The sequence below is a fragment of the Pristis pectinata genome, chromosome 24 (assembly GCF_009764475.1).
Source record: "Pristis pectinata isolate sPriPec2 chromosome 24, sPriPec2.1.pri, whole genome shotgun sequence".
NCBI lineage: Eukaryota > Metazoa > Chordata > Chondrichthyes > Rhinopristiformes > Pristidae > Pristis > Pristis pectinata.
In genome coordinates, this window is record NC_067428.1 from 19,171,611 (window position 1) to 19,182,756 (window position 11,146).

Here is an 11,146-nt window from a genome sequence, read left to right on the forward strand (position 1 = left end):
GCACCTGTGCTTAACGAGCATCCCTTCAAATACATTGATGCTGCTTGCTTCAATAACTTTCTGGGTATGAGACTCCAGTCCTACTCCGATTTCACTATCAGCTCAATAATGTGGAAAATTGCCACAAAAAAGCAAGACAAATGAAATCGGCTAATTGTTACCCAATTAGTCCATTCCCATTCATCAGTAAACTGATGGAAGATGTCATCAACAGTGCTACCAAGTGGCACCTATCTATCACTAACCTGCTTACTGACACCCAGTTGCGTTTTACCAGGACTACTGGTCCACAGAACTCATCACAACCTTGGTCTAGACAAAGACCAAAGAGTTGAATTTAACAGATGAGGTGAGAGTGATTGCCTTTGACATCAAGCCAGCACTTGACTAAATGTGGTATCAAGAAGCTTAGATAAAATTAAAACCAATGCATCCAAAGGGGAAAACACTCCCAGGGTTGGAGTCAAACCTCATTGGAAGGAAAATGCTTCCTCCCATCATAAGGTCAGACGTGAGGGTGTTTGCTGATGATTGTACAATATTCAATTTCATTCACAACTCCTCAGCAAAAGAAACAGCCCATGCCAGTGTTACGAGCCAGGTTGCTACTTGGTGAATGTCCCTTTAAGGCACCTGAACGGTAGTGTGTGTGTGGCTTTCTCTGACTGCTGTGAGTGGGAGCGAAAAGCTTCTATAACTGGAATGATGCAAGTGTCTGAAGGCGGATTCACTGAAGTGCTGGCAACTGCAGACACAGAGAAAGGAGAGAGAGAGAGAGGGAGAGAGAGACGTGAGAGTTGGTAGCACTGACTGCCAGCCTCTGCATCTATGAGTGAAGCACAATCATTGTGACTGTCACTTTACAATCCATACATGGATTTTTGGAGCAATCTGTGGAGTCCACTTTGTTGTTAACCTGTACCAGGAATCAGGTATATCTGTGGGCGGCCACGTATCGAGTGCCCTCGGAGTGGCAGATATTTCTGACTAAAAGCAACAGAGATCTTTGGCGATTGGGGCATTGTATTGGTTCCATTGTGGAACTTGTGGAATTCGTAAACTCCTTCTCTCTACATTCTCTCTACATTCTAACGTGGGTTGCAGAAGCTTTTGCTCATCGTCTTGCTTCAGAACTGAACTGAACTTTGAGAACTGTTCCTAGATTGGGTGGTTTGGGAATTTGCCACACACACACACAGGTTTATTTTGGTTAATGTCTGATGTCTAACTTTTTTTTTCTTTATTATTACGAGTAGTTATTAATAAATAGATTCTAACATTTAAACATGGCTCATTGTGTTTCTATTGTTGCTGGTACGTAACACCAGCATCCAAGAAGATCCAGACAACACTGAGGCATGGGATGATAACAGGAAGATAATATTCACACCATTAAAGTGTCAGACAATGACCATTCCAAACAAAGGCATACCATTGATGAGCCCCCACAGTCAACATCCTGCAGGGCACCATTAACCAGGACTCAAATGAATTAACTATAGAAATACTGCAACTATAAAGGCAGGTCAGAGGCTGGATGTTGTGCATTTACTGACACCGTCAAACCATTCCATCATTTATAAGGCCCTAACAGGAGTGTGTGGAATACTCCCCACTTTTTTGGATGAGTGCAGCTTCAATAACTTTGAAGAAGCTCAGCACCATCCAGGATAAAGCAGCCTGCTTGATTGGTACCTGGTCAACCACCTTAAACATTCATTCATTCAGGTTAACAGTAACTGCATGAAGAAAGTACATTGCTGTTACTTGACTGGTCAATCTGATAGCAACTCCCAACCCGTGATTTCCATCAGCAAGAACAAGGACAGCAGGTGTATGGGAACACCACCACCTTAAGATTCCCCTCCAACTCATGCATCATCCTGCCTGGAATCTATCACTACTCCTTCATTGTTACCGGATATAAATCCTGGAACTCTCTATGGTGCAGTGCTGTGGGGGTACATTCGCCAGAAGAACTGTAGCAGTTCAAAAGGCAGATCCTCACCATCTTCTCAAGGGCATTTAGAGATGGGCAACAAATGCTAGCCGTGCCTGTGATAGATCCTAAAAAATGCATAAGAACTACTGAAGAGGCACAGCTGCTACTTAGTTGGATCTGAAAAACTACAGCGCCACTTAGTTATATGAGAGAAAGGGTATTTTATTCAGAAACTCTGAGACCTCAATCCAGGCTCAACAGTTGAGTCCATGATAGTTGACTGAGAGTATTCCATCATAGTTAACATATTATCTATTTGAAGAAATCTACAGAAGTAACTTGTATTTGTCTCACATCTAATTTATTTCCTTTACCAAAATATATACAAATTAGGAACAGGAGATGGCCACTAATCCTTTTAAGCCTAATTGGCCATTTAATAAGAACATGGTTGATCTGACTCAAATCTGCATTACTGCCAACTCATAGTAACCTTTCACCCCCTTGTTTATCAAGTACCTAAACCTATGTATTAAAAATATTGAAAGGCTCAGCTTCCACTGGCCTTTGAAGAAAACTTCCAAAGAGTTACAACTCAAGGGGCAGAAAAATTGTCTCATCTATCTTAATTGGGAAACAAATTATCTGGGAACAATGACCTATAGTTCTAGATTCTCCATCAAGAGGAAACATCCTCTTCACATCCACCATAACAAGCCCCCTGAGGATTGTAGATACTTCAATCAAATCATCTCTCACTCTTCTAAATTCCAGCAGATACAAGAATTACCTGCCACCTCTCCTCTTGAGACCACCGACCCATTGGAGATATTAATCTGAACTGCTTCCAATACATTAACATCTTTAAGTAAGGAGAATGATACTGCATAGAATACTTAGGGTATAATCTCACCAACTTTAAATCTTCTTAGCACGCAAAACAAAAAACACACACAGACACACATTAGATTTGGGATAACAACACTGCTCAGACAGCCTGTATTTGAATATATTAACATATATGATTTTAAAATTTACTTCCTTGTTAAATCCCTCCAAGCATTCTTCTGTGTTTATCTCTGTAATCTTCTCCAATTCTGGCCTCTTGAGTGTCTTTAAATTTAATTGATTTACCATTGGCAGCAGTTTCTTCAGCTGTCAGTTTTCTAAGTTCAGAATTTCTTATTGCATCCTTCTCGTTCTTTTTTCTCTACTGAAGACATTCATCAAGATCTATCTATGTGGCCAAGGCCACGTCAAATCCACTCATCTTTATTTGATGAGTGCCCTGTCAATACTTTTGGGATGTTCTTGCTACACTGTTGGTGATTCATAAATGGAAGTCGTTGTTGCTCCTGCGAAATTCCATTACTTTTTATCAGTTCTCCGAATTCCACATCATCATGCTTACAAAATGTATGTGGAATGATTGATCCTAATGATTCAATGTTGATTCAATCTCTCAGCAGATGGATGGCACCTTGTACACAGTACAGCAAAACTCTGATAATCCTCTGTCCAATTGGAAATCCCAATGGTTCAGCATTTGGCTAACAGGGAGCTGTTTCCTGCAATCCCTTTAAATGCACTACCCCCTGTTTTCAGCACTTCTTATAAATTCACCAAGGCTTCATTCCTTTGCTCCCATTAAACTCAGCAGGGCTCTGTTTCCTGCAGTGCCTTAAACCAGGGCCACTGCTTTCTGTGCTCCCTTTAAACACACTGGGGCCCCATTTCCCACATTTCATTTCCCACATTTCCTGTATTCTCTTTAAACCTGGTTCACCAAATGATTTATTATGCTATTTTGTGACATCTAAAATTTTGAATTAAAAGTGGGTTGGGTATGAATAAGAGTGACATCTAGTAGTCTATGAAGTCAGACTGGCCCAAGCAGTCTAAAGATCCTGGATTTTTGGAGTTTTACTGTAGTACACTTCAGTGCTGCACTAAATTTTCAAGCTAGCAGTAGGTTTCAACCAACAATTTTTGGCTTGGAGGAAATGGTGCTACAGTTGAGTCAATCTTGACAAAAAGATATTAAAAGCATTTTAGAAATGCTCAGCAGGCCAGTCAGCATCTGTGGAAAGAGAAACAATTAATGTTTCAGACTGGAGACCCTTCCTGAGTTTACGGTGGCGAAGGATACATTTTAGTAAACAATCTCTTTAAACTACTCCTGAATGTAGTGCAGTAGTTGGAGGTGAGAGCTCCCTGTCTATAGTGCATGTAAGTAAACTTAAATGATTTAGCATACTTTAGTCACTCTAAAAAGAGAAGGATGAGGAGTGACTTGACAGTGGTCTTTAATATTATGAAAGGGTTTGTTAGGATAGATGCAGAAATGTTTCTACCTGTGGATAAAATAAAAACTAGGGGCAATAACTAGAAGATAGCCACCAATAAATCCAAATGGAAACTCCGAAGAAAGTTTGTTTTTCAGAGTGTGAAAACATGGTACTTGCTCCCATAGGAAGTGGTTAAGGTAAGCAGCAAGCATGCATTTAATGAGTAGCTGTGTTTGTACATGTGGGAGAAATGAACTGAAAGCTATACTGATTATGATAGAGGGAGGAAGGTGGAGAGACTTATAATTCTTGGCTTGATAGCTTATACAAACCCACAAATCTTCCACTATGGCTCTTCTTCAGTATTACACTATCAGCTCAGATTCTGTGTGTGAATCCAGAATGAAACTTAAACTCATACCATATCAGTAAAAAATAAATTCACAACATCTAAAGTACAACTAAATTTTAGATTTGTAATGCTGTCAAACTACTTGAAAATACTCCTCCCCAAAGTGAAGGCAGCCAACTAATAGCACCACCCTGTGGTTACAAATAATGTGCTTTCAATCTTGGGTTGGACTGAGGTGGAGGTATGGGAGGAAATAAAAGCACAAGGTTCTGTAGTTCAAAGACAGATCAGCCACCACTTGGACAAATCATGCGAGTTGAGTTAAAAATTTTCAGTCCTTTGTTGCACTGCACCGCCCTATCTCTATCACATTCTCTGGCATTCTCCTCCAAGAGCTCCATGGATCAGTTCTTCATCAACTTTGCTTGCCATGCCCTCAATTCCCATGCCTGAGTTCAGGAATTCCAAACCTAAACCTCTTTTGCCCAATCTTCTTCTCTATAACATTACTTAAAACTCACACTTCTAACTAAGACTCTGATTAAAATCTCTTGGGTGGATCAGCTTCACATTGTTTACCACTCTCCTAAATCTCCTGGGAATGTTTTACTATGTTACAGATGTCATATACAGTGAAGGTGTTGTGACAGGATGAACTATACCTAAGTAGCTGAAGGACAATGAAAGAAAGAATGTTTTAACATCTGTCTGTAAAACTATAATACAATTTAATAGACTATATATAAGTGCATGGTTTAATAATCTTACACAAGTGAAGATGATGCAGAATTCCATCACAGGTTTAAAGAATAATTCAATCACATCACTTTTTAAAAAATGAAAATAAAACTAATTTCCATTCATCTTTCCTTTCTATAAACTAGGTGTAATTACCTTTGTGCAACATGATCACTTTGGTCAATATCTGTCTGCATTGATTTCACCTGTGCTTTGTCTCAAACACTTGATTATTTTTGCATCCTTCACATGATTTATGTATGGAACAATTCTCTATCATAGCAGCTGATTAATATTGATCATGTTTTATCTCTTACCTTAGCACATCCTTTCGGTTCCTCCAGCAATTGGGTGGAGGCATTAGAAAGGGAACAGTTGGAAAGGTGGAAGGTGGACTGGAGTTACTGCACTTGATAGAGGTGTATAAGATTATGAGGGGTATAGGTGGAGTGGACAGCCTGCACCTTTTTCCCAGGGCAGCAATGGCCAATACCAGAGGACATCCATTTAAGGTGAGTTGAGGAATGTTTAGGGGAGATGTCAGAGGTAGTTTTTTTACACAGAGAGTACTGGGTGCTTGGAACGCACTGCTGGGGGTGGTGGTAGAGGCTGATTCAATAGGGACATTTAAAAGATTCTTAGGTAGGCACATGGATGTAAGAAAAATGGAGGGTTATGGGCTGTGTAGGGGGGAAGGGTTAGATTGGTCGGCACAACATTGTGCGCCGAAGGGCACATACTGTGCTGTACTGTTCTATGTTCTATGGTTCACCTGGTGAATGTTCCAACTTGCCTGAATCAACTATTGTCAGTTGTAGGTTTGTTTGTAGCAGTCTTGCCTGAGCTGGTAAGTTGTGGGTCAAGTCCCACTCAAGTTAATTGAAGGTAAAAATTTAGGCTGACTCTAATCCAGTTACACTTGTAGAGTTGGTGCTCTCGTTAGGGAGATGTTGAGGCTTAAGGATGAATTGTTTCTCTCCAGTTGTGTGATTTTTGAGGTGGCAGATACAGTCTATGAGAAATCCGCAAACTTTATTGCAAGTGGTCGGGAAGTGATTGTGAGATTGGTGGTGGGGAGTATGGGAGATCCTTCCGCAATATTTGCTGGGCGTCTACATGCGCCCAAAGGGACACAGTTCTCATTGTATTCCTGACTACTCGTCCTTCATTTTAATCAGTCATGATCCAGGGATTACGACAAGTCAGTGAGGATGGGTAAAAAGGGTAAAAAAAACCCTGATGGGAATTATATACAGGCCTCCAAATAGTAGCCAGGATGTGGGGTACAAATTACAACAGGAGATAGAAAAGGCTTGTAAAAAGGGCAATGTTATGGTGGTCACGGGGGACTTCAATATGCAGGTAGATTGGGAAAATCGGGTTGGTACTGGATCCCAAGAGAAGGAATTTGTAGAATGCTTCTGATATGGCTTTTTAGAGCAGCTTGTGGTTGAGTCCACTAGGGAAAAGGCAATTCTGGATTTGGTGTTGTGCAATGAACCAGATTTGATTAAGGAGCTTAAGGTAAAGGAACACTTAGGAGGCAGTGGTCATAATAGGATAGAATTCACTCTGCAGTTTGAGAGGGAGAAGCTAAAATTGGATGTATCAGTATTACAGTTGTGTAAAGGTAGCTACAGAGGCATGAAAGAGGAGCTGGCCAAAGTTGATTGGAAGGGCACCCAACAGTGGCTGACAAGGGAAGTCAAAGACAGCATAAAAGCAAAAGAGAGGGTTACAATATTGCAAAAATTAGTGGGAAGCTAGAGGATTGGGAAGCTTTTAAAAACCAACAGAAGGCAACTGAAAAAGCAATAAGAGGAGGAAAGATGAAAGTAAGATAGCCAATAATATAAAAGAGGATACCAAAAGTTTTTTCAGATATATAAAGAGTAAAAGAGAGGCAAGAGTGGACATCAGATCACTGGAAAATGACGCTGGAGAGGTAGTAATGGGGAACCAAGAAATGGCGGACAAACTGAATAAGTATTTTGCATCAGTCTTCACTGTGGAAGACACCAGCAACATGCCAGAAACTTGAGAAAGTCAGGGGCAGAAGTGAGTGTAGTCACTATTACTAAGGAGAAGGTGCTTGGGAAGCTGAAAGGTCTGAAGGTAGATAAGTCACCTGGATTGGATGGACTACACCCCAGGGTTCTGAATGAGGTAGCTGAAGAGATTGTGGAGGCATTAGTAGTGATCTTTCAAGAATCACTAGATTCAGGAATGATTCTGGAGGACTGGAAAATCACAAATGTCACTCCACTCTTTAAGAAGGGAGGGAGGCAAAAGACAGGAAATTATAAGCCAGTTAGTCTGACTTCAGTGGTTGGTAAGATGTTAGAGTCGATTATTAAAGATGACTTTTTGGGGTACTTGGAGGCATGTGATAAAATAGGCCGAAGTCAGCATGGTTTCCTTAAGGGGAAATCTTGCCTGACAAATCTGTTGGAATTCTTTGAGGAAGTAACAGGCAGGATAGGCAAAGGAAAGTCAGTGGATGTTGTTTTCTTGGATTTTCAGAAGACCTTTGACAAAGTACCACGTATGAGGCTGCCAAATGAGATAGGAGCCCATGGTATTACAGGAAAGATACTAGCATGGGTAGAAGATTGGCTGACTGGCAGAAGGCAAAGAGTGGGAATAAAGGGGGCCTTCTCTGGTTGGCTGCTGGTGGCTAGTGGTGTTCCACAGGGGTCGGTGTTGGGTCCGCTACTTTTCATGTTATATGTTTATGATCTGGATGATGAAATTGATGGCTTTGTGGCCAAGTTTGGGGATGATACAAAGATAGGTGGAGGGGCAGGTAGTGCTGAGGAAGCAGGGATTCTGCAGAAGGACTTGGACAGGTTGGGACAATGGGCAAAGAAGTGACAGATGGAATACAGCGTAAGGAAGCAGTTGGTCATGCACTTTGGTAGAAAGGATAAAGGCACAGACTATTTTCTAAACAGGGAGGGAATTCAGAAATCAGAGGTGCAGAGGGACTTTGGAATCCTAGTGCAGGATTCCCTAAAGGTTAACTTGCAGGTTGAGTCTGTAGTAAGGAAGGCAAATGCAATGATATCATTCATTTTGAGAGGACTAGAATATAAAAGCAAGGGATGTAATGCCGAAGCTTTATAAGGCATTGGTCAGACCACATTTGGAGTATTGTGAGCAGTTTTGGGCCCCATATCTAAGGATGGATGTGCTGGCATTGGAGAGGGTCCAGAGGAGGTTTACAAGAATGATCCTGGGGATGAAAGGGTTAATGTACGAGGAGTGTTTGATGGCTCTGGGCCTGCTTTGTGCCTGCTTTGGAAATCTGGTGTCAGGCACGTCATCAGTTTAGCTTGACCACTATTGCTGACTGAGTGTAATTAGAATTTCGATGCTGGCCTAGGAGTGGACACTGACATTGGTTCACCAATGGATTTGGAGAATTTTGTGGAGGCAGCATTGATGATCTTTCCCAATGATTTAAGGTGCCTGTTTTAGGTTGTCCATACCTTCAAAGCATACAGCCTTACGGACCAGTAATCTGAGCTTGATGCCAGGTTTGAAGTCTTGATTTTCAAACACTTTCTCATATGCCAAAAGCTGTGCTGTGCATTGGAGTCACTGGTGAATCCTGTCAACAATGTTTGCCATCACTGAGATTGACTCCTGAGATATGGAAACTGATTCATATTTTCCGGGAGACACAAGAAAATGCAGATGCTGGAATCTGGAGCAAAAAACAAGCTGCTGGAGGAACTCAGCAGGTCAGGCAGCATCTGTGGAGGGAAATGGACAGTCGATGCTTTGGGCTGAGACCCATCATCTGGACTCAGAGTAGAGGGAAGATAGCCAGTATAAAGCTGTGAGAGCTGGCAAGTGATAGGTAGATCAAGGTGAGGAGTGGTTAATTGGCAGATGGAGACAGGTGGGGGAGGGAAGTGTGTAGATAGTGACAGAGACTGGGAGATGATGTGGAGACAACAAAGAGCTGCAGATTATGGCATCTGATAGGAGTGGAAGGTGAAGAGGAGAACCAACTAAGGGAGGGATGATGGGCAGAGAGGAACAGTTTGGGGGAGGGGATAGGGGGCCCAGTGGGAGGAGTGTATGAGTGATGGGCAGATGGAGTATGTGGGAAAGGGGCAACAAACAGGGTGATAGGGGGCTGGATGGGGGTTTGGAAGGAAGGGGCGTGAGAAGGAGAGAGAAAGGGATAGAGGGGGAGCAGGTTACCTGAAACTGGAGAATTCAGTGTTCATGCCTTCAGGTTGAAGGCCACCCAGGCAGAATATGAGGTGCTGTTCTTCTTGTCTGTGTTTGGCCTCATCCTAGCAGTGGAGGAGGCCAAGGACAGACAGGTTGTGTGGGAATGGGAAGGGGGGTTAAAATAGCTTGCAACCAGGAGCTTCAGATGGCCATTGCAGACAGAGAGCAGGTGATTGGCAAAGCAGTTGCCCAGTCTGCGCTTGTAGAGGAGGCGAGAGCAACAGCACTGAATGCAAAAGACAAGGTTGGATGAGGTGCACGTGAATCTCTATCTCACTTGGAAAGGCTGTTTAGGTCCCTGGATGGAGGTGAGGAAGGAAGTGTAGGGAGAAATGTGACACCTCCTACGGTTGCAGGGGAAAGTGCCTGGGGAGGGGGAAGGATAGATGGAGATGAATGAGCAAACTAGAGTGTCCTGGAGAGAGTGGTTCCTGCAGAAAGTGGAAGGGGATAGGAAGGGGAAGGCATGATTGGTGGTGGGATCACATAGCTGGCAGAAACATCACAAAATGATGTGCTGGATGCAGAGGTTGGTTGGGTAAAAGGTAAGGACCAAGGGAGCCTGTTCTGTCTAGAGGGAGGCAGGGTGAGAGTGGAGATGCAGGAAATGGAGGAGAAGGGAGTGAGGGATCAATCAACCATGTTTTCGAGGGTCTTGTCGTGGAAGTTTATCGTTGGTTGGTAGAGGACCTTTGTTCAGCAAACATCCAGTTTAAGGCCCATTCTCTTGAATGCTTCAGTGAACAGTGACATGAAGCATGGTGTTGCATCTATACCTACATTGTCTACATACTGCATCTTATTAACTGAGATTAAGGTGACCTTGGTTCTGTAATTAAGGAGACAGAAAGCAACGATATGCTGTGCTGCTGAAGGCGATAACATTTAGGTGAGATGTTAAAGGTGGAAATTAAAGATCCCTTGGAACTATTTTTAAGGCTGCATATAGTGCCACTATTCCCAGGCAGGTGGGAATGACTTGTGTATAACATCTGGTAACTGCTATGCTAAAACTAATTTTATGTACATAATGTGTGTTAACTATTTTCTGCTCACTGCAATTTTGGAGAAATTCCTCTGCTCTTAATGGAAGAATTTGCTATTGTTTCAATTATCAGCTTTATTCATTCTTTCAATAGACTGCTTTCTAAATAAATTGATTGTTGAGTGTATGGTCACCTGTTTGCTTTGAGCCCAGACATACACTCCACTGCACTCCATCTCACTGACCAAGCGTGTTGTTAATAGTATTTGAAGAAATGCTATTATTACTGTGGAAGTTTGCTATGCACAGATTGACTGCTATATTGCCTACAATAGAGACTAAATTCCAAAAAATATATCGGTTTGCAAAACAATTTACTTAGTTCTTTCCATTCATGCCAGTTCAAGCAAAGCAATCCCATCAGTATAAATAAAAGGTCTCAACCCAAAACGTTGACTGCCCATTTCCCTTCACGGATGCTGCTCAACCCGCTGAGTCCTCCAGCAGTTTGCTTTTTTTTTGCTCCAGATTCCAGCATCTGCAATCTCGTGTCTTGATCAGTCCTCTATTTCCCTCTAGCCCTGTAATGTAGT